This window comes from Lontra canadensis, unplaced genomic scaffold, assembly GCF_010015895.1.
Source record: "Lontra canadensis isolate GAN:19392208 unplaced genomic scaffold, GSC_riverotter_1.0 scaffold6, whole genome shotgun sequence".
In the NCBI taxonomy this organism is placed as follows: domain Eukaryota; kingdom Metazoa; phylum Chordata; class Mammalia; order Carnivora; family Mustelidae; genus Lontra; species Lontra canadensis.
In genome coordinates this window covers 14,941,640-14,960,681 of record NW_022631000.1, presented here as the reverse complement: position 1 = coordinate 14,960,681, position 19,042 = coordinate 14,941,640, and the positions used below count along the sequence as shown (strand labels likewise).

Below are 19,042 nucleotides of genomic sequence, written 5' to 3'. Positions count from 1 at the left end.
TCCAATACGAGTGTGCTCAAAATATCAAGGGCCTTTTGAAGTTTTTAAATAAAAAATTCCAACAACAAAACCCAACAATAAATAAACACCCCCCCCAGAGCATGTCTTGTAAATGAAAGGGTTTAGCAGACATCCTTAAACCTGCTTGAAAGAAATTTTAGAACATAAGAGAAACCAAAACAGAGAGTGAGGTAGAAAAAGGGAATTTCTCCTTGATTTTTTTTTTTTTTTGAACCAAGAACATTTGGTGTTGAGAGAAGGAAGAGAGAAGAAATGAAGAAAGAACATGATTTGTCTCAAAGATTTATTTTATAATTGATTGTAGCTTATAAAGGTTTTCATTGATGGTTGTATGGGAAGAAGAATTCTAAGTTTCAATGCTGACACTTTGAAGAGTTGCCCTGTTGTTGCAGCTGCTTGGGCAGCTTTGCGCAAACATCAATGGTGCATTGTGGCAGCTTGCTCAGCTTCCCTGTTTCTGATGGACATTCTCCAGGCAGTGAAGGGCGAAGGGGCTGGCAATGCTGGTAGCTGGTATAATAGAAGTTGTTGGACCAGTTTGGAGTGTATGTGTGTGAACTGACACTTAATGACAGCTTTTCTATTATGGTCAGTCTAAGTTCAAGGTCAGAAAGTACTTTCTGGTCAATTAATAGAGGTGGGGACATATATATTCCATATGTATACACTATTCTATATAAATACACACACACACACACATATATAGGTATAATATAAATAGATAGATATATATATCTCTCTTTTTTTGGCATAGAGTGCATATTACTTAGTTTTTAGGTAGTGGTTGGTAGAAGGGGCTCTTTGTAGCCTAAAAAATGTTCAGTAGATACTCGGGTATAAGTAAACTGAAATATTTCAATCATAAATAATTATCTTTCAGTGTTCATTATACTTAGTTATTGATCTTTTAGGTAATCTTAATTAAACATTTTCTGCTATTTGTGAAAATCTGTTCTTTTTTCAGCTCTTTTCTGAATGTCCAATAACACTCAAAGTTATTCTTTTAGAATCATAAACTTTTATAAGGGATAGGAAAAGTCACCTCATACTAAATAGATAGGGCCATTACTTGGAAGAATATGGCATAATTTTAAGAGGTGATACAGAGAAGGAAGAATTGATGAACATGTACTTTGTTTATAGTTTTTCTGCTAAGAGGAAATATCTTTAAATTGGAAGAAGGAAATGGAAATTAATGATTGAATTGGTTTCTGAGAGGCTATTTTGGTAAATTATAATTAAAATCCTTAGGGTTTGGCAAATTCTATTCCAGAATGATAGTACTAACCATAATTTTTTGGGGAAAAAAAGCACCCTGCACATTTATATAATGTATTTTTCAAAGTGTTGTTAACATATTTTCACTAGACCCTTATAGTGATCCTGAGAAGTAGCCACTACTACTTTGAATAGTAGATACTAGGTCATACCTTTTTATTAACTCTCATTTATTATTCACTATACCTAAGAAGACACTGTTATCTCCATTTATAGACATTGTTAACTGAAATTGAATAAATTTTTCAACTCATAGCTATCCATCAAAGCACTGGGAATCCAAATCAAAGGATTTTTCTCCAAAGGCTATGCTTTTTACACTGAAATTCATGAATTCTAGATATGATCACATTTGGAAAGTTGGAAGGTATAAAATACCAGATATAAGGAATTGTGTAAAATCTTAAAGATAAAATAAAGATGAATTCTGTAATCTACAGAGTTAACTTTATCTCTGTCAAAATTCTGAAGTGAATTAATCAGTTCACCCATGTCAATTAAATATCATTAAAAGCTTTAAACAGTTAATTGAAAGATAGAGGTAGTCAGACTAGATGAAAAATAAACAACTATATCCTTTTTATAAGATTATTATATTAAATGGAAAAACAGACATAGATTAAAAATGAAAGGATGGGAAGTTATACCAAGCAAGCATTAATCATAAGAAAGCTGGAGTAGCTATATTAATAACAGAAAAAAAGTATATTTCAGGACAAAGAATATTGCCATAGATAAAGAGGATATATGTATCCTAAAAATGTATGTGTCTAATAACAACTTCAAAATAAAAGAAGGAAAAAACTAATAAAAATGAGAGAAAAATGGATAATTATACTTGGAGATTTAAACACATTTCTCAGTAATTGATAGAATAAATAGAGAAAAATCCTAGTAAAAATGTAAAAGACTTAAATAACACTATCAACCAATTTGGTTTAATCACCATTTATAGAATCTTACATCCTGCAGTAGCAAAATACACATTCTTTTGAGGTACACATGGAACATTCACCAAGATGATCATATATTGGGCCTTAAAGCAAGTCTTAACAAATTTTAAATGATACAAATATACTGTTTATACAGAACAGAACTAATTTAGAAATAAAGAGCATAGAGAAAGGTGGGAAGGGCTGAGGTGGTAGAGTAATAGGAGGACCCTATGCTTGCCTTGTCCCTCAAACACAACTAGATAAATAGCAAATCATTCTGAATACTCAAGAAATCAATTTGAGGACTGACAGAGCAAACCGCACAACTAGAGAGAGAGAAGAGGCCACATCATAGAGGGTAGGAGGTGTGGAGGCATGGTTTGGGAGAGAAATGGATTGCAAGTGCTGCAGAGAGGAGGAGACCTTCATTGCAGAGAGACATGCAGGAGAGACAGAGAAAGAGAGAGAGAGAGAGAGGAGCACTCTCCTCCTCTTTGAGAAAACACTTTCTCAAAGCCATTCACTGGGAAAATGAGAGGGACTGATTTTTGAGAGTTTCTACAACCATCAGGGCTCAAAGACTGAAGTTTTGGAAGTCCATGCCATGGCTGGTACAGAGCCCTGAGTGCACTGCAATGCTTCTGTGGATAAGGGCAGATAGCCTGAGGGCAGGTCCTAGGATCCCCTGGGATGCACTGGGAGAGAAGGTTCCCCCTTCTTGGAGTGCACCTGGGAGAGGTGGCTTTGCCTCTCTGGGGACAAAAGAGCTGGCAGGCCCCATTTCCCTCCCCTGCCTGTTACTACAAACTAACTTCAGTAAGCAGCATAGCACCAACAGTGGCAGCCTAAACTGTTTACATCAAGCCTGGCCTCCCTGCACTCTACTGGTGCTGCTTTTCTGGGTAAGTGTACCTGAGAACCAGGGCACTGGGCTCCGCCCCAGAAGACCAACACAAACACCTCCCCTCCTCTCCAGGCACCATGTCTACTGACCATAGAGTTCCGAAAGGCTTCAGCTCTACTGGAAATGGCATCAGGTCTCTTTTAACAGCAGACCAGAGTACACCTAGTTAAAACTCACCACACTCTGGCCAAAGTCCAAACACTGCCACTGCAGGTAAGGAGAAACTGCAGAGGACTGACCTGAGGAAAAGAGCAACCAAAACACAACAGCAGAATGCACACAGCATATACCAGAGACAATTCCTAAAGCACCAAGCCCTGAAAAGTTTATGACCTTCTTCAAAAAACCATTACTCTCAGGAGCAGGAAAGTTAACAGGCTTTCCTAACACACAGAAGAAGATAGAAACTTAGACAAAATGCCAAGACAGAGGAATTCACCCCAAAAGGAAGAACAAGAAAAGGTCATGGCCAGGGATCTAATTGAAACAGATACAAATAATATGTCTAGTCCAGAATTTAAAGCAACAATCATAAGGATACTAGGTGGGCTTGAGAAAAGCATAGAAAACATCAGGGGAATCCCTTACCACAGAGATAAAGAACCTAAAAACTAGTCATGCCAAAATGAAAATTTTAATAACCAAGATTCAAAACCAACTGGATTTAATGAACCTGAAAAGAGGAGGGAAGGAAAAATATTACAATGTAGACTTAGGAAACTCAGTGACTACATGAAGCATAATAATATTCATATTGTAGGAGTCCCAGAAAAAGAAGAGATAGAAAAGGGGGCAGAAGGTTTATTTGAGCAAATTATAGATGATAACTCCCCTAATCTGGGGAAGGAAACAGACATCCAAATCTAGGAGGCACAGAGAACTCTCATCAAAATCAACAAAAGCAGGCCAACACCAAGGTATGTTGTAGTTAAGTTTGCAAAATATAGAGATAAAGAAAAAAATCTAAAAGCAGCAAGACAAAAGCAGTACCGAACTTACAAGGGAAAACAAATAAGGTTAGCAGCAGATCTATCCACAGAAACCACAGGCCAAAATAAAGTGGCATGATATACTCAATGTACTGATTGGGAAGAATAAGCTGCAAGAATACTCTATCCAGCAAGGCTATCATTCAGAATAGGAGAGATAAAGAGCTTCCCAGACAAAAACTAAAGGAGTTTGTGACCACTAAATCAGCCCCTCAAGAGATATTAAAGGGGACTCTTTGAGTGGGAAAGAAAGACCAAAAGTGAAAAAGAATAGAAACAGAAAATCTCCAGAAACAATGACAAAACAAGTAATAAAATGGCGCTAAATTCATATCTGTCAATAATCACTCTACATGTAAATGGACTAAATGCTCCAATTAAAAGACATAGGGTATTAAAATGGATAAAAACAAAACAAAAAAACAAAAACCAAGACCTATCTATATGCTGCCTCCAAGAGATTCAGTTTAGACCTAAAGACACCTGCAGATCAAAAGCAAGGGATAGAGAACCATTTATCATGGTAATGGATATCAAAAGAAGGCCAGAATAGTAATACCTGTATCAGACAAACTAGATCTTAAAGCAAAGACTGTAATAAAAAATGAAGAAGAGCACTATATCATAATAAAGTGGTGTATCAAATAAGAAGATTTAACAATTGTAAACATTTATTCTATCAACTTGGAAACACCCAAATATATAAAACAATAACAAACAGGAAGGAAGTCATTGATAATAAAACAATAATAGGGAACTTTAATACCCCACTTATATCAATGGACAGATCATCTAAGCAGAAAATTAACAAGGAAACAATGGCTTTGAATGACACACTGAAGCGGATGGACTTAACAGATATATTCAGAACATTTCATCCTAAAGCAGCAGGATACACATTCTTTTCAAGTGCCCACGGGACATTCTTCAGAACAGATCACACACCAGATCAAATATTAGGCCTCAACAAGTACAGAAAGATTGAGATCATACCATGCATTTTTTTTTTTACCACAATGCTGTGAAACTTGAAGTCAACCACAAGAAAAAATTTACATCCTGCTAAAGAATGAATGAGTCAATCAGGAAATTAAAGAAGAAATTTAAAAAAGAGGAAACAAATGAAAATGAAAACATGATGGCCCAAAACTTCTGGGATGTAGCACAAGCAGTCATAATAGGGAAGTGTATAGCAATAGAGGCCTACCTCAAGAAGGAAGAATAATCTCAAATACACAGCCTAATACTATACCAAAAGGAGCTAGAAAAATAACAAATGAAGCCTAAAGTCAGCAGAAGAAGGGAAATTATAAAGATTAGAGCAGAAATAAATGATATAGAAACAAAAAAAAAAACCCCATAGGACAGATCAATGAAACAAGGAGCTGGTTCTTTGAAAAATTAAAAAAATTGAAAGTCCCTAGACATACTTATCAAATAGAGAAAGGACCCAAATAAATAAAATCATGAATGAGATAGGAGAGATCACAACCAACACCATAGAAATACAAACAATTATAGGAGAATATTATGAAAAAATTGTATGTCAACAAATTGGGCAATCTGGAAGAAATGGGTAAGTTCCTGGAAACATATAAACTACCAAAACTGAAACAGGAGTAAACAGAATACTTGAACAGACCAACAACCAGCAAAGAAATCAAATTGGTAATCAAAAATTTCACAACGAACCAAAGTCCAGGGCCATATGGCTTCATAGGGGGAATTCTGCCAAACATTTAAAGAAGTGTTAACACCTATTGTTCTCAAACTGTTCAAAAAAAAAAAAAAAGTGGAAGGAAAACTACCAAACTCATTCTATGAGGTCAGCATTACCTCGATTCCAAAACTAGAGAAAGACCCCATTAAAAAAGAAGATTACAGGCCAGTATCCCTGATGAATATGGATGCAAAAATTCTAACAAATACAAATCATATCCAACAGTACATTAAAAAAATCATTCATTATGATAAAGTGGGATTTATTCCTGGGTTGCAAGGGTGGCTCAATATTTGCAAATCAATCAGTATGATACACCACATCAATAAAGATACACCAGATCAATAAGAACTTTATGATCCTCCCAACAGATAACAGAAAAAGCATTTGACAAAGTATAGAATCTATTCTTGAAAAAAACCCTCTACAAAGTAGGGATAGAGGGAACATATTCGAACATCACAAAGGCCATATATGAAAGACCTACAGCCAATATAATTCTCACTCAGAAAAACAGAGCTTTTCCTCTATGTTGAGGAGCAAGACAGGGATGTCCACTCTCACCACTATTATTTATCACAGTACTGCAAGTCCCAGTCCCAGCAATCAGACAACAAAAAGAAATAAAAGTTGTCCAGATTGACAAGGAAGAAGTCAAACTTTCACTATTTGCAGACAACGTGATACTCCATAGAAAACCGAAAGATTCCACCAAAAAATTGCTAGAACTGATACGTGAATTCAGTTAAGTAGCAGGATACAAAATCAACATGCAGAAATCTGTGGTATTTCTATACCAATAATGAAGGATCAGAAAGATAAATCAAGAAATCAATCCCATTTTACAATTGCACCAAAAACCATAAGAGAGCTAGGAATAAACCTAACCAAACCCATAAAACATCTATACTCTGAAAACTATAGAACACTTATGATACAAAGAAATGGAAAAACATCCCTTGCTCATGGGTTGGAAGAACAAATATTGTTAAAATGTCTCTATTAACCAAAGCAATCTACACATTTAATGCAATCCCTATCAAAATACCACCAGCATTTTTCACAGAGCTAGAACAAACAATCCTAAAAATTGTGTAGAACCACAAAAGACCCTCAATAGCCAAAGCAATCTTGAAAAAGGCAGGCAAAGCTGGAGGCATCACATCCAGACTTCATGCTGTATGACAAAGCTTTAGTGATTAATACAGTATGGTACTGGCACAAGAACAGACACATAGATCAATGGAACAGAATGAAAAACCCAGAAATGGAGCCACAACTATATGGTCAACTAATCTTCAACAAAGCAGAGAAGACTATCCAGTGGGAAAAAGTCTCTTCAACAAATAGTGGTGGGAAAAATGGACAGCTATATGCAAAAGAATGAAACTGGACCACTTTCTTACATCATACACACAAATAACTTCAAAATGGGTGAAAAAAATCTAAGTGTGAGATAGGAAACTGTCAAAATCCCAGAGAAGAACATAGGCATCAACCTCTTTGGCATTGGCCATAGCAACTTCTTACTACACATGCCTCCAGAGGCAAGGGAAACAATCAACAAAACTAGAAGGCAACCTACGGAATGGGAGAAGATATTTGCAAATGACAAATCTGATAAAGGGTTACTATCCAAAATCTATAAAGAACATAAAAACCTCTTTCATCCAATAAGTAAGCAGATAAACAATGTATAAAATGTGAACAAAATATTTGTCTTCCTATGGTTTTGGATTAACTTTAGCTTTCTGTTCTAATTGAATTTTGTAGTAGCTTTTAGCTTTCATTTTATTACCATCCTTTTATTGTTACTCGTTTCTGTAGATAAAACTATGTAGTGATATTCTAGCCATATGTCCATATTAGTTGACATATTATCATAGCCTTTAATCAGAACTAGCATCTATACATAAAAATTTTGTTGAAAAGTTCCCTAAATTTATATGCCAGTTAGCCTATATTTGTGAGATGGTACGTGCTTGAATATTTATGGCAGGGATTATAGAAAGTGAAATAAAATTCAAGAAATGATTGTGAGATGTAGAGGATCAATCATTTAAATGCACATATTTGCTGTCTTAATTTGTAAAATGTATTATAAATTGTCCTTGCATAAATTGTTTGTTAATGAAACATTTTTGATTTCTAAGAGAGGATGGAAGAGAGCTTAGTTCATTCATTTATTCATTTAATCATACATTTGTCAAATTCCATAGATAATCCCAAATAAGATATCTGACTGTAAGTCAATGGGTTCCTTGTTTTATCAAGGAAGAAAAAAACTTTGGAGGAAACTTTGGATGCAATAGACAGATGTTTACTTCCTAACTTAGTAATTTAGGAACATATGTATAATTAAAATGATATTATAATATACTCATTATTTGAGTATAAATAATGATATTATATGCAAAATTAAATAATTAAATAATTAAAATGATATTATAAAATGATATTATAATATACTCATTATTTGTTCAATTCTAATTTTATGGAAGTTTCATTCAGATTCTTCATATTTTTAAAATTAGCATCTTTTTCAAAGTTTTCTTAAGTCTATCTTCAGTTTTACTTAAGTTTAGTTATAGAATATTTTAAATCCAGGTTTGATGGTATCACTTAAAATGTCATCATAAGACACAAATGACATTTGCATAACCCTAGGGAATTTTTTATAACACTGTCTCTCAGTGTATATCATGACCTCTATAAAGTAACAGTATAATTCTTTGCTTTTCTAAGTGATGTTTGAAAGTCTTATTTACAATGACATCTAATACAGTTGTGAATTAAATTGCCAGGAAGAAACACTAAAAATGCATTAATTTTTTGGTCTCCATTTTTACCTATTATATCAGAATGAACTGTAAGACCATCCAAAACTAATACTGATTGAGGTCATTTCTAACTAGTATATCTTTCCCAGATAGTACTTTGTTAATTGGGAATGTGTTTTATAATATGAAACCTCTCTTCTGAGAAATAACATTGAGTAAACAGTTTGCCTTGTATCCTGATATATTTAGTCAATACTTCCTATTTGTCCAGATGCTAGAGGAATAAAAGTAATCACCAAATATTCCCTGTCCTCAGAGAATATATGGTATAGAGGGAGAGGCATGTAGGTCATCAGATATTTTTAATACTGTACAATAATTGCTATTGAAGCAAATTACTACAGAGGGGTATAGAGCCATATAGGATGGGTACCTAACCTAAACCGGGAAGGGCTTCTTATAGGACATGCTGAGCGAAATGGTCCTGAAAAGTAGATATTAGCCAGAGGAGGAAATGTTAAGTGTATTGTAGGAAGAAGAAATAGCTTGTTCAAAAGCTTGGAAATTAAAATAAATAAATAAATACATAAAAATAAAAAAATAAAAGACAAAAAAAACCCAGAGTGTGTGGCAGGCTCATGGGTGTGCAGACTCTTCATTGTGACTGGAGTGAAGTTTGCAGGTGAGAATGTGTGAACATGTGAAAGATGAAGTTATAGAAGTGAGCTAGAACATGCATGGATTACTATAAATCCCTTTTTAGATAGAAGTCTTTAATATATATTCTTTCGTAGATCATCCAAAATTACTATTTTAAGACAGGTGTTTAAGAAATGCTCAATTAAAATGTAAATAAAAATTTAAAAGTAGTCACATCTTTATAAACAAAGGACAGCTTATTGGTTTTACTTCCTATGTGTGTAAGCAAAGACTGATGAATGACCTTTCACAGTAGTCCTTAATACTTAAACTCTGTGATAGTAACAGTTGTTGAGTTTGATTCATTTTGTGAAGCTTATGCCTACTTTGAAATGTACACAGTAATAGTCATCTCAACATTTGGTTTAATTCAGCCAAGATTATTTATTTTACCTGAAATAACAGACACTTCTGTTGGGATATTATTACAATTATCATTATCGTTTATCAGTATAAATCATATGAACCCAAGGCCCTGACTTTGGCATAGGATTTAAACCATATTAAGTAGGGTGAAATAAATAAGGGGATTAAGAGTACACTTATCATGATGAGTAATACATAGAATTATTGAATCATTATATTGTATACCTGAACCTAATATAACACTGTATGTTAATTATACTTCAGTAAAAAAATTTAAGGGCTTACTCTAACAGGTTTCGTGGGGTCAGGCTCCAGGAACAGCAGCTCAGAGGGTATCTAAGTTTAATAATGAAGCAGAGAGGTTCTCAATAAAAGTCCTCTAAAGAATCCAGAAGAGCAGCTTGCAGGAGGAAAGATATAAGTAAGCATGTCACACATGGACATCATTAAGGACCCAGAGAGAGCTGAATAAGCAGCACCCAGATAAGCAAAAGGATTTTGCCCCTTTCCTTCTAGTTGCCTACCTACCTCCATCACTGATCCTAGAAAAGACGCAGGACAACTAGGAGATGGAAAAAATGAAGAATAACAGCTTCGTATTATTGAAGGCAATGGGGAGGGAAGGTGGGCAAGAAACTGTTCCCTATATCAGCTCTCACTGACTTATGTCCATTTAATAAATCCGGTTGCATAATTTTGAAAAATAATAACAGGACTTAAGGTAGTTTCAGAATGGACACACTTGTGTTGGGGACATTTTTCTTTTAGTCAAACTAATTCAGGAATAAAGACTAATTGGATCAAAATAAAAATAGTGGATTTTTGTCTGTGTGTATGTAGATATACTACAAGTAAAAAGAATTGGTATTTGATATTGAAAATTTTATCAGCTATTAATAATTATTTGTTTTGTTTATTCCAACATTATGATCTCAATGTGATAGGATTTCTATTCCCTCAGTACCTTAGGTTCTTGGGGATGCTGCTTCAAAGAATGGAGAAGTAGGCCAGAGAGGTGGGCAGCAAGTCAAAGTTTATTGAGTGATAGTGCAAAGCTCCCCAGAGATGGATGAGACCTGAAAGGGTTGCCATTTTGGTGTTTTAAAATCTAGGGGGTTCTTATGAGCTCTTTTGCAGAACTATCGTAATATCCTGAGTGTGGGCCCCTTGTGGATTGGCTGCTAAGGTATGCCAATCAGGGCTTTGATCAGGCACCCTTCCACCTGCAGGGTTATTGTTCAAGTGCTGATAGTCTTTGGGGCTGACATTTAGAGACTAACTGCCTCAACTTGTGATAATGACCAATGTTTTATGGTTAGTTTTTTTGGTCTCAGGATGTTTTGCAGAAGTCATTTCTGCAGAGGATGCTCTTGTGGTCTTGCCTAAGCTGTGAAACAGGATGCTAGTGCTGTTTTGACTTAGCTGTCCTTACTCTATATCTTCTTGTTAGGGACCCTGGCCTTGACTTCCAAACTGTCCAACTAACTCCTAATGATACTGTCTCTGGGATCAGGGAATTGATTGCCACAATTCCAGGTAACTGCACAGGCAACAAGAGTTGTAAACACCCAATTCCATCATATGTAAGGCAAATTTACATATGAGAGCAAGCTCTTTACCACCAGTTAAATCATGATATGTTTGTGTTGAGTAAATTGTGACAACATTCTGACATAGGTCTATATTCTTTTTCTTTTCTTTATGCTCTGTTTTTCTGAGTGTTTCCTATGAAATACAATAATTCCAACCTTATATCAGAAAATCCTCAGGATTTAATAAGTAGAGACACAAGATATAGTATGTACTCTTGAGTATGATTCTTTCTAAGGCAATTTTAGTTGCAGTATGTATAGAGTGAGCAAACTCAGCAGGAGAAGAGTAGTAGGTTGCTCCTCCATGTTACATTTTTCCACTACCTGTCTATAGAACAACTCCCTGTCTTTTTACCCCCAAAGTAGATCCTTTTACAGTGTTCCGTTAGTGAGTAGAAATAAGTTTATTAACAATTCAAACATTGTAACCCCCACGTCATATCTACGATCTTCTTTGCTCTTGGTTCTGCTACCATACCCTCTTGGCCTCCCATTTTGCAGTATATTTAAAGAATTCATGGTACTGTGACTGAAGTGTGTGGCTCTTAGAAGGTGGGAATTTACATTAGGATTTGTATCTTCAAGTGCCACACACATGCATGAGTTTGCTATAAAAATAAAACTAACATTTGGAAAGAAAATCTTCTGAAATTAGGTCTATGATGTGGTATTCTGTTCTGCTTGTTTGAGCTATTGCTCAAGAGAAGATCCTTTTCAGATACCATACAAGCCATTCTGAAGCAAGGAACCCCATTTTTTTATAGACTAGACTAGACTAGACTGTGTATCTAAGTTTTATTACTGAAGAAATCCATTGAATGTGATTGCATCTGGTGCTTGCTTTCAGTGTTTCATAACAAGGTATTTGGATAAAGCATGTTTCTCAGTCACAGATAAATGCAAGGAGGATTGTTTATGATGTGAATGGGTTGCTACTGAAAGTGTCTCAATTACTTAGTTTTTTAATGTTCAATAAAGATCTGTCTTCCCTGAATCACCTGTCCTAACTCAGACTTAGAGTTTTTGTCCTTTTATAAGAATTTCCTTCATTTGTTGCCTGTGGACCTAGCAATTTATCAAGGGGCCCATGAATTTCAGTAGTTTTAGAGGAAAAGAAAAGCAATGAAATAAATTTGTTCACATTCATTTCACAACATAAGAAATTATATTTTCACAAGCTTTTGTATACATTCACATATTATGTATTATTCACATATTCATATTCCAAAGAGTACCTCTCAACTAATAATGGGATACAGTATATGACATATCTTGGCTAAGATGTCTTTATAAAACTTTCAGATTTACTTTTCTGTTATATTCCCAGTTCACAAAAATGTATCAGTAGTTAAAAGTAATAGTTAAAAATAGGTTCATTGAAATAAAAAAGGATAGGTGAAATTTTTAAATAATTCATAATAATATTATAAATATAGTGAATCTGAAGGGTTTGAAGAGGTGGGGGGTGGGAGGTTGGGGGAACCAGGTGGTGGGTATTAGAGAGGGCACAGATTGCATGGAGCACTGGGTGTGGTACAAAAACAATGAATACTGTTATATTGAAAATAAATTTTAAAAAATGATTAAAAAAATGAACAATGAGAAAAATAAAAATAAATAAATAAATATATATATATAGTGAATATTCTGGAAAAACGTTAAATGTATATTTGGTATATGCTGGTAAAAGTGAACATGCCGGTGTGATGATTTTATACAAGTATTTTAAAATTACAAGTAGAAAAGGCTAGTGATGAGTATCAGCAGTCCTTGCCTCCTAGTTCCTAGTACTGTCCCTCTCAAACTTTGTCAGATAATCAAAGGAATTATTGAAACTTTTTTGTCCTTTTTAATGTTTTCTGGTACAAAACTTGATGACTTTTGTTGCCAAGGGTGAAAAGATCAAAACTACAAAAGCTTAATTCAGAATTGTAGTCCTCAAAGCAAAAACAGATACAAGTAATATACACGATTGCTTTAAAAACTCGTAAATCAACCTTAAAGTTAGTGGCAAATATGCGTCAAGACAAAGGAGAAGAAACTGTTGATAAGATACCTTTATCAAATCACATTGTTCGATTTTGGATTACATCAACATATTAATGCATTGTGGAAAAATAGATATCGTCTAATGTATGTGCTAGCAGATAATTAAATTTCAAGTTGGAAGGTCTAAATCAGCTCTTGGCATTTGTGCCAAGAATATCTGAGGGAGAAGTGCATGATGACTTCTTGTTCTGCTTACCACTAAAACCCCATACTCTACAATAGAGATTTGTGTTTGTTTTTAATAAAGATTTTCTGAGCTGTGATGTGAACTGGAAGTGTCATTGTTAGAGTATGGGGTAGGGAATCTTGCTCATAGCAAGGTGAAGTTTTGTTATACATGAATCAAAATGGTTTCTCTTGAAAGCTAATTCATAAGCTACCTTGGCAAGCATGAATAAAGGAGAGAATAATTCTTCATAATACTTAAAATGCCTATAAAGACTATTCATATAATTGCAAGTATCATCATTAAGTTGTATGTATCAGTTCTTAAATAGCCTTAACTTACTGATTTAAAATCAACATGATTTTTAGTTAAGATAAGAAAGCAGAAATTTTTTTAGAATACAAACTCTGGTGCTAATTTCTTCTTTACAAATTTAGTTTTAGAAAAGTATAGTTTCTTTGTATTTTTTAGTGGATATAAATATTATTTGTTTAATTCAAATGACAGTAACTGTGGCTTTACTTATTTAATAATAATGTGTGTTTCTTGTAGAAAATTAAGTTGCTACACAAAATTATATAGGCAAAAGAAAAATTTCTATATATGCATATATAAACATGTATACTTATTTTATATATGCATGTATATAAATAGGACTATATGTTACGTGTTTTGTGGTTGGTTGAAATTTGTTATAGAGAAATAGAGGAAGAATGTTCAAGATGACTAACTGAATGAATGGGATTGATCAGTTCTTCCAGAAAATTGAACCCTGCATTCCACAGAGCTTTTTGTGACCCTGTATGTGGCATGAAGATACTTCAGTAAGGTAACATCTATCAGAGGAACCCCAAATATGATTTGCTGCTTTACCCCCATCTTCTGGTATAGCACACTGCTTGCTAAGATTGATGTTGGAAAAATATTCTTCCTTCTTATTCACAGGAACACCATGTCCCTACTGTTGCACTGATAGGCCTGATACCCATGCAGATCAGTAAGAGTTCTAACAGCAACAGCGCCAACAAATATTTGAATGCATATTGTGTCACTGTTTTAGGCTCCTTATAGGCATTATTTCATTTAACCCTCATAATATGCACATAATATAATCATTATGCCTGTTTTGGAGTTGAAGAAACAGTCTTATAAGTTAAAAGTAGGCTGTGTTCTTAATAACTGCTAAGTAGTCAACAGCACCAACAAAATGCTCTCCCAGGTATTCTTTAAACTTGGCTCTTCCAAATGAGATTTAATCAGTATAGGGTGGGGCTCTGGCATTAGTATGTTTTAAAAGGTTCCAAGTGATTCTTATGGTTAGCCGCAATTTGAAATCACTGATAGAAATAATGACCAAAGTAACTCATTTTTCACACAATTTTTAGATTTTGTTTGTTTGTTTATTTATTTGACCAACAGGGATCACAAGTAGGCAGAAAGAGGCAGGCAGAGGGAGAAAGGGGGAGGCAGGCTCCCTGCTGAGCAGAGAGCCCGATGTGGGGCTCTATCCCAGGATCCCAAGATCACTACTGGAGCCGAAAGCCGAGGCCTAACCCACTGAGCCACCCAGGCGCCCTTTTTCACAAAATTGTAATAAATGCTCCTTAATGTCCATGAACAAGAGTCATTTGGTTTAGCTTTTTTTTAAAAAATTACTTACATTTTTAAAAATTTTCTTTATTTTTGCCCTTTAGATTAACCTGGTAATAGAACTGAAACACATTAGGCTTTAACTTCTGATTTAAGGTCTGAATCTTAGAGAAAAGTATGTGTGATACTTATAGTGACTGTTTACTTCTGTAAATCAAAACCTGCTTTATGGATTAAGTGGGGTTTTTTTTCCTCACTGGGGAATGGAAGAGGGTAAACCAGCCTGGCTGGCAACAACATGCCAAAGTTCAGTATTATATTATATGAAATCTCTTGGAGAGTAAATCCTGGAAGTAAGGCTTATGAATTCAAGGCAGTAGAAATGATGGAGGAGGGGTAAAAGACAAAATGTGAAGTAAAATTATCTTAAAACTATTCTGATGTGGTTGGTGATCTCTTCTGCTTCCAACTACTTTTTTATATTTCATTTAGGGAAGTTATCAACTCTTTCAGAGAATGTATTTCTAGGGTTAAAATATTTGTTTTAAAAATCTACCACATATGAGATGTGCCGATTCATTGTGATATCATAGAAAATTTGTGAGTCAAGATGTAAAATGTTGTTAGCATGAGACTTTATGGATAGTAACACTATTTTCAGAGTGAGGCAAGGAAAAGGATGTACATTCCTAGAAAGATGCAGCCAAAAACTGGGAAAACTAGCATTTCTGGAGATAGAAGGTAATGAAAAATTTTCAAATGAAATGTCTTCAGTTAATTATTTTCTCCTTTCCTGTTAAAACCAAAAGGTTAGATTTAACTTTGGATTACAACACTTATGATAAAATATATTGATCTCTATTCTTCTTTGCATAACTTTTTGTTGTTGTTCAGTTGTAAAAATGGAGTATGGTGATAAAGCATGGGAAAGGTATAGCTTCCTGATGCAGATCTCATGGACATTTTTCAAATGTTCAAAAAAAGTTATCTCTTATTGCTGGAATAAACTCTCTGAGAAAAGAAAGAACTCTTTATTTTCATAATCCAGGATGAGTTATTATAGCTTCTTCCCCATAGGAAATAGAGGGAAAGAGACCTTCTACTCTACTAAATACACAATTTTACTGTTAACTGTTCAAATTCTTGCACATAAATTTAAAGGTATGATGACATGAGACAAGGAGAACTGATTTCTCCATAAGGAATTTATAGTCATTTGAAGTTTTTTTGGTCCTAAGTTACAAATCATTTATGTGTTTTGCTAATTATCTCATTAACAAATTTTCAACTCCAACCTCCCTCCCCCTGCCAAATGTAAAGAGCTTCTTTAGTAAATTCCCTGATGACCCAAAAGATTGGTCATCATTTTCTTTGGCATGAAAATTCTTCCAAAGTAATTTTCAGAAAAGCATGCAAGTTTACAGTATTTGTATTCTCTTTTTCTCTTTTTTCTACAGAATTGCATAGAATCATTTGGTTCTTTCATCTCCTTGTCTTACCCATGTCATAGTTTTAAACCATTTTTCAGTTGTGAAGCATGATAAAGTGAACTGAGGACTGAACCTATAACCACAAACTAGAAGTTTGATTTTGACACTATCATTTATTAACTATAACATATAACTGGGCAAATAATTTAATTTTTATGAACCTAAGTTTTATTCCTGATAAAATGAGAATAGTAGTGTTTATTCATATTGTCATGGTGGGTATCAAGGCAGAGAAGAGAGATGGTAATATGAAATTGCTTTACAAATTTTAGGTGGTATACACATTATAACTTCAAAATAAATGGCAGCTTCTGCAAAAGAAGTTTAGAAGCCCATTGAGTGCAAGATATTTCTCCAGACATTTTTATCTTTCTTGAGGTAATTGCCTTTTCCCTGTTGTGCACCAACATAGTCTAACTCTTCAAAAATGCTTATTCATTTTATGAGTCTACTTCATACTAATCAGTTTAAATCGTGTTCACTCATTTATGGAATTTTTGAATAAAAGGATCATTTAAGTCAAAATACAGGTTCAGAAATAATAACCGATATTATAAAGAATTGGGTGCTCTATGCTGCCATTTGGTATTTATTAACTTATCCTTTCTGGTGCCAGTAGTTGAAAGACTCAACTCCCCCTGAAATATTTTATAGCAAAAACTAATATTTGAAGGAAATGAATTCCTCACACTGATACTCATGAATTTTCTAAAATGCAAATCTGGTCATGTCACCCTTCTACCTGGAAACATCTCCCTTTACATTCAAGGTAAACTCAAATCCTTATATTGTCCAAAGGCACTTAACCATAAACTGCTTTGTCAATTTTTCTTATATTTTCTCCTTACTCTATATCTTGCACCTTAGCCTTACCACATTTTTTACCATTTCTCCTAAACATGCTCTGTATTTCCATGCCTCAGAGCACATTATGATTCCTCTGCCTAAAATACCATTCTCTTCCCTTACTATCCAGTGAAATCCTAAACTTGTAAAACCCAGCTCAAATCCTGCCTCCTCTGTAAAGTCCTCCCTGATTCTCCTCGGAAAGTTAAACACCATTTCAGTATGCTTCCAGAGCACATGCTTCTAGAATAAGAGCCAGTACTTTATAAAATGATTTTTGTGTGTCTACTTGACCTAATAGATTTTAAGCAGAGGCCTATCTTGTTGTCTCTTTTTGTCTGCCATCTTGGAGCCTTTGGCACATATCTGTCTCTGAATACGTATTTGTTGAATGACTGACTGACTGATTCAGTCAGTGGGTCGTTTAGTACTTTGTCAGGCCGTATTTCTTGAAGTAGAAAAAAACCCACAACTTTTAAAAAGCAATTTCCATTGCATAAACTACTTAATAACTTGGGGAAAGAACAACTTTTTAATATTTTGCTAGTAAAAATCAAAACAATAGATTGATAACTGCAGACTTCAATCAGCATCAGAAAAACATGTATAGCTCAGCAGGATTAAATATTTTAGCTCTTAGCTTTCAGAATAATCATTGAGTCATATGGAAAAATTGCTCTTAAGGATAATGTAGTCCAACTTCCCATTTTTTGAATAAATCTCCAGTCACTTATACTCTGTGAGCAGTTAGGATATTAAGTTCTTATTTACTTTGAATTGAAATCTGTATCTAGTATTTCCAACCCATTATTTTAGTATTTCCCTTGATACCATGCAAAATAAATCTAATATGAAGTTTTCAAACATTTGAAAATGTTCTACTCTAATTATTCTCCTAGCCTCCAAAATAGTAACATTCAATATCCTTGGTTCTTTCAGCCATTCCATGATTCTAGTCTTGTACCCTTCCTTGTCTCCTTTCTTAGAATATTATAGTGATTCTGGGTAATTCTGTATCACTCTATTGATCATGTCATCTGACCATTGCTGATGAGAGTGGATTGCTATCTCCCTCATTCTAGATAATGTTATTCTGCTAGCACAGTTTAAGATTTAATCTGTTTTTTTTTTTTTTTTTTTTAAATGTTCATATCACACGGTTGAGTCATATTGACCTTACTGGAGATACTATCTCTTCCCATCCAAGGATACAGTAGCAGGTCACTGAGATGTTATCTAACAATGATGTCAGAGAAGAAGCCAGTGATCTTCAGTAAAGAGGGAGAATGCAAAAAAAGAAAAAAATATATTAAAAACATAAGGGTGAAAATTGTGTGAACTAAATATAAATATGAGAAAGTGGTTAAAAGCTGTTGAAAAGATTTTGCTGCATTTATATTGCAGACATGTTAAGCAAATGTCAATAGTATTGATTTTAGAACTACTGTCTAATTTAAATTTTTTTTTAGCATTTCTTTTTAATATAACAACCATGTTGATAGTTTATCAAAACATCTATTTGCATGAAATTTGCAATTTCTCCGAGATTGGACTAATTCTTTACATAGAGAAATAAACTTGTTTCAGGAAGATATACCTCTGATTTTTTAATAAAAA

The 19,042-nt window shown here is 34.2% G+C and overlaps 1 protein-coding gene across 4 annotated transcripts in view; it reads left to right on the top strand.

Annotated features, from left to right (window-relative positions):
* ZBTB20 (zinc finger and BTB domain containing 20) overlaps positions 1 to 19,042 on the top strand; it is a 770,594-nt gene that overhangs the window by 81,158 nt on the left and 670,394 nt on the right. The window contains exon 3 of one of the 4 annotated variants that reach the window (XM_032852264.1): positions 14,198 to 14,328. The exons of the other annotated variants lie outside the window; for them this stretch is intronic. The gene's annotated coding sequence lies outside the window, so the exon portion shown is untranslated. The remainder of the gene's footprint in view (positions 1 to 14,197; positions 14,329 to 19,042) is intronic. 4 annotated transcript variants of the gene reach the window in all.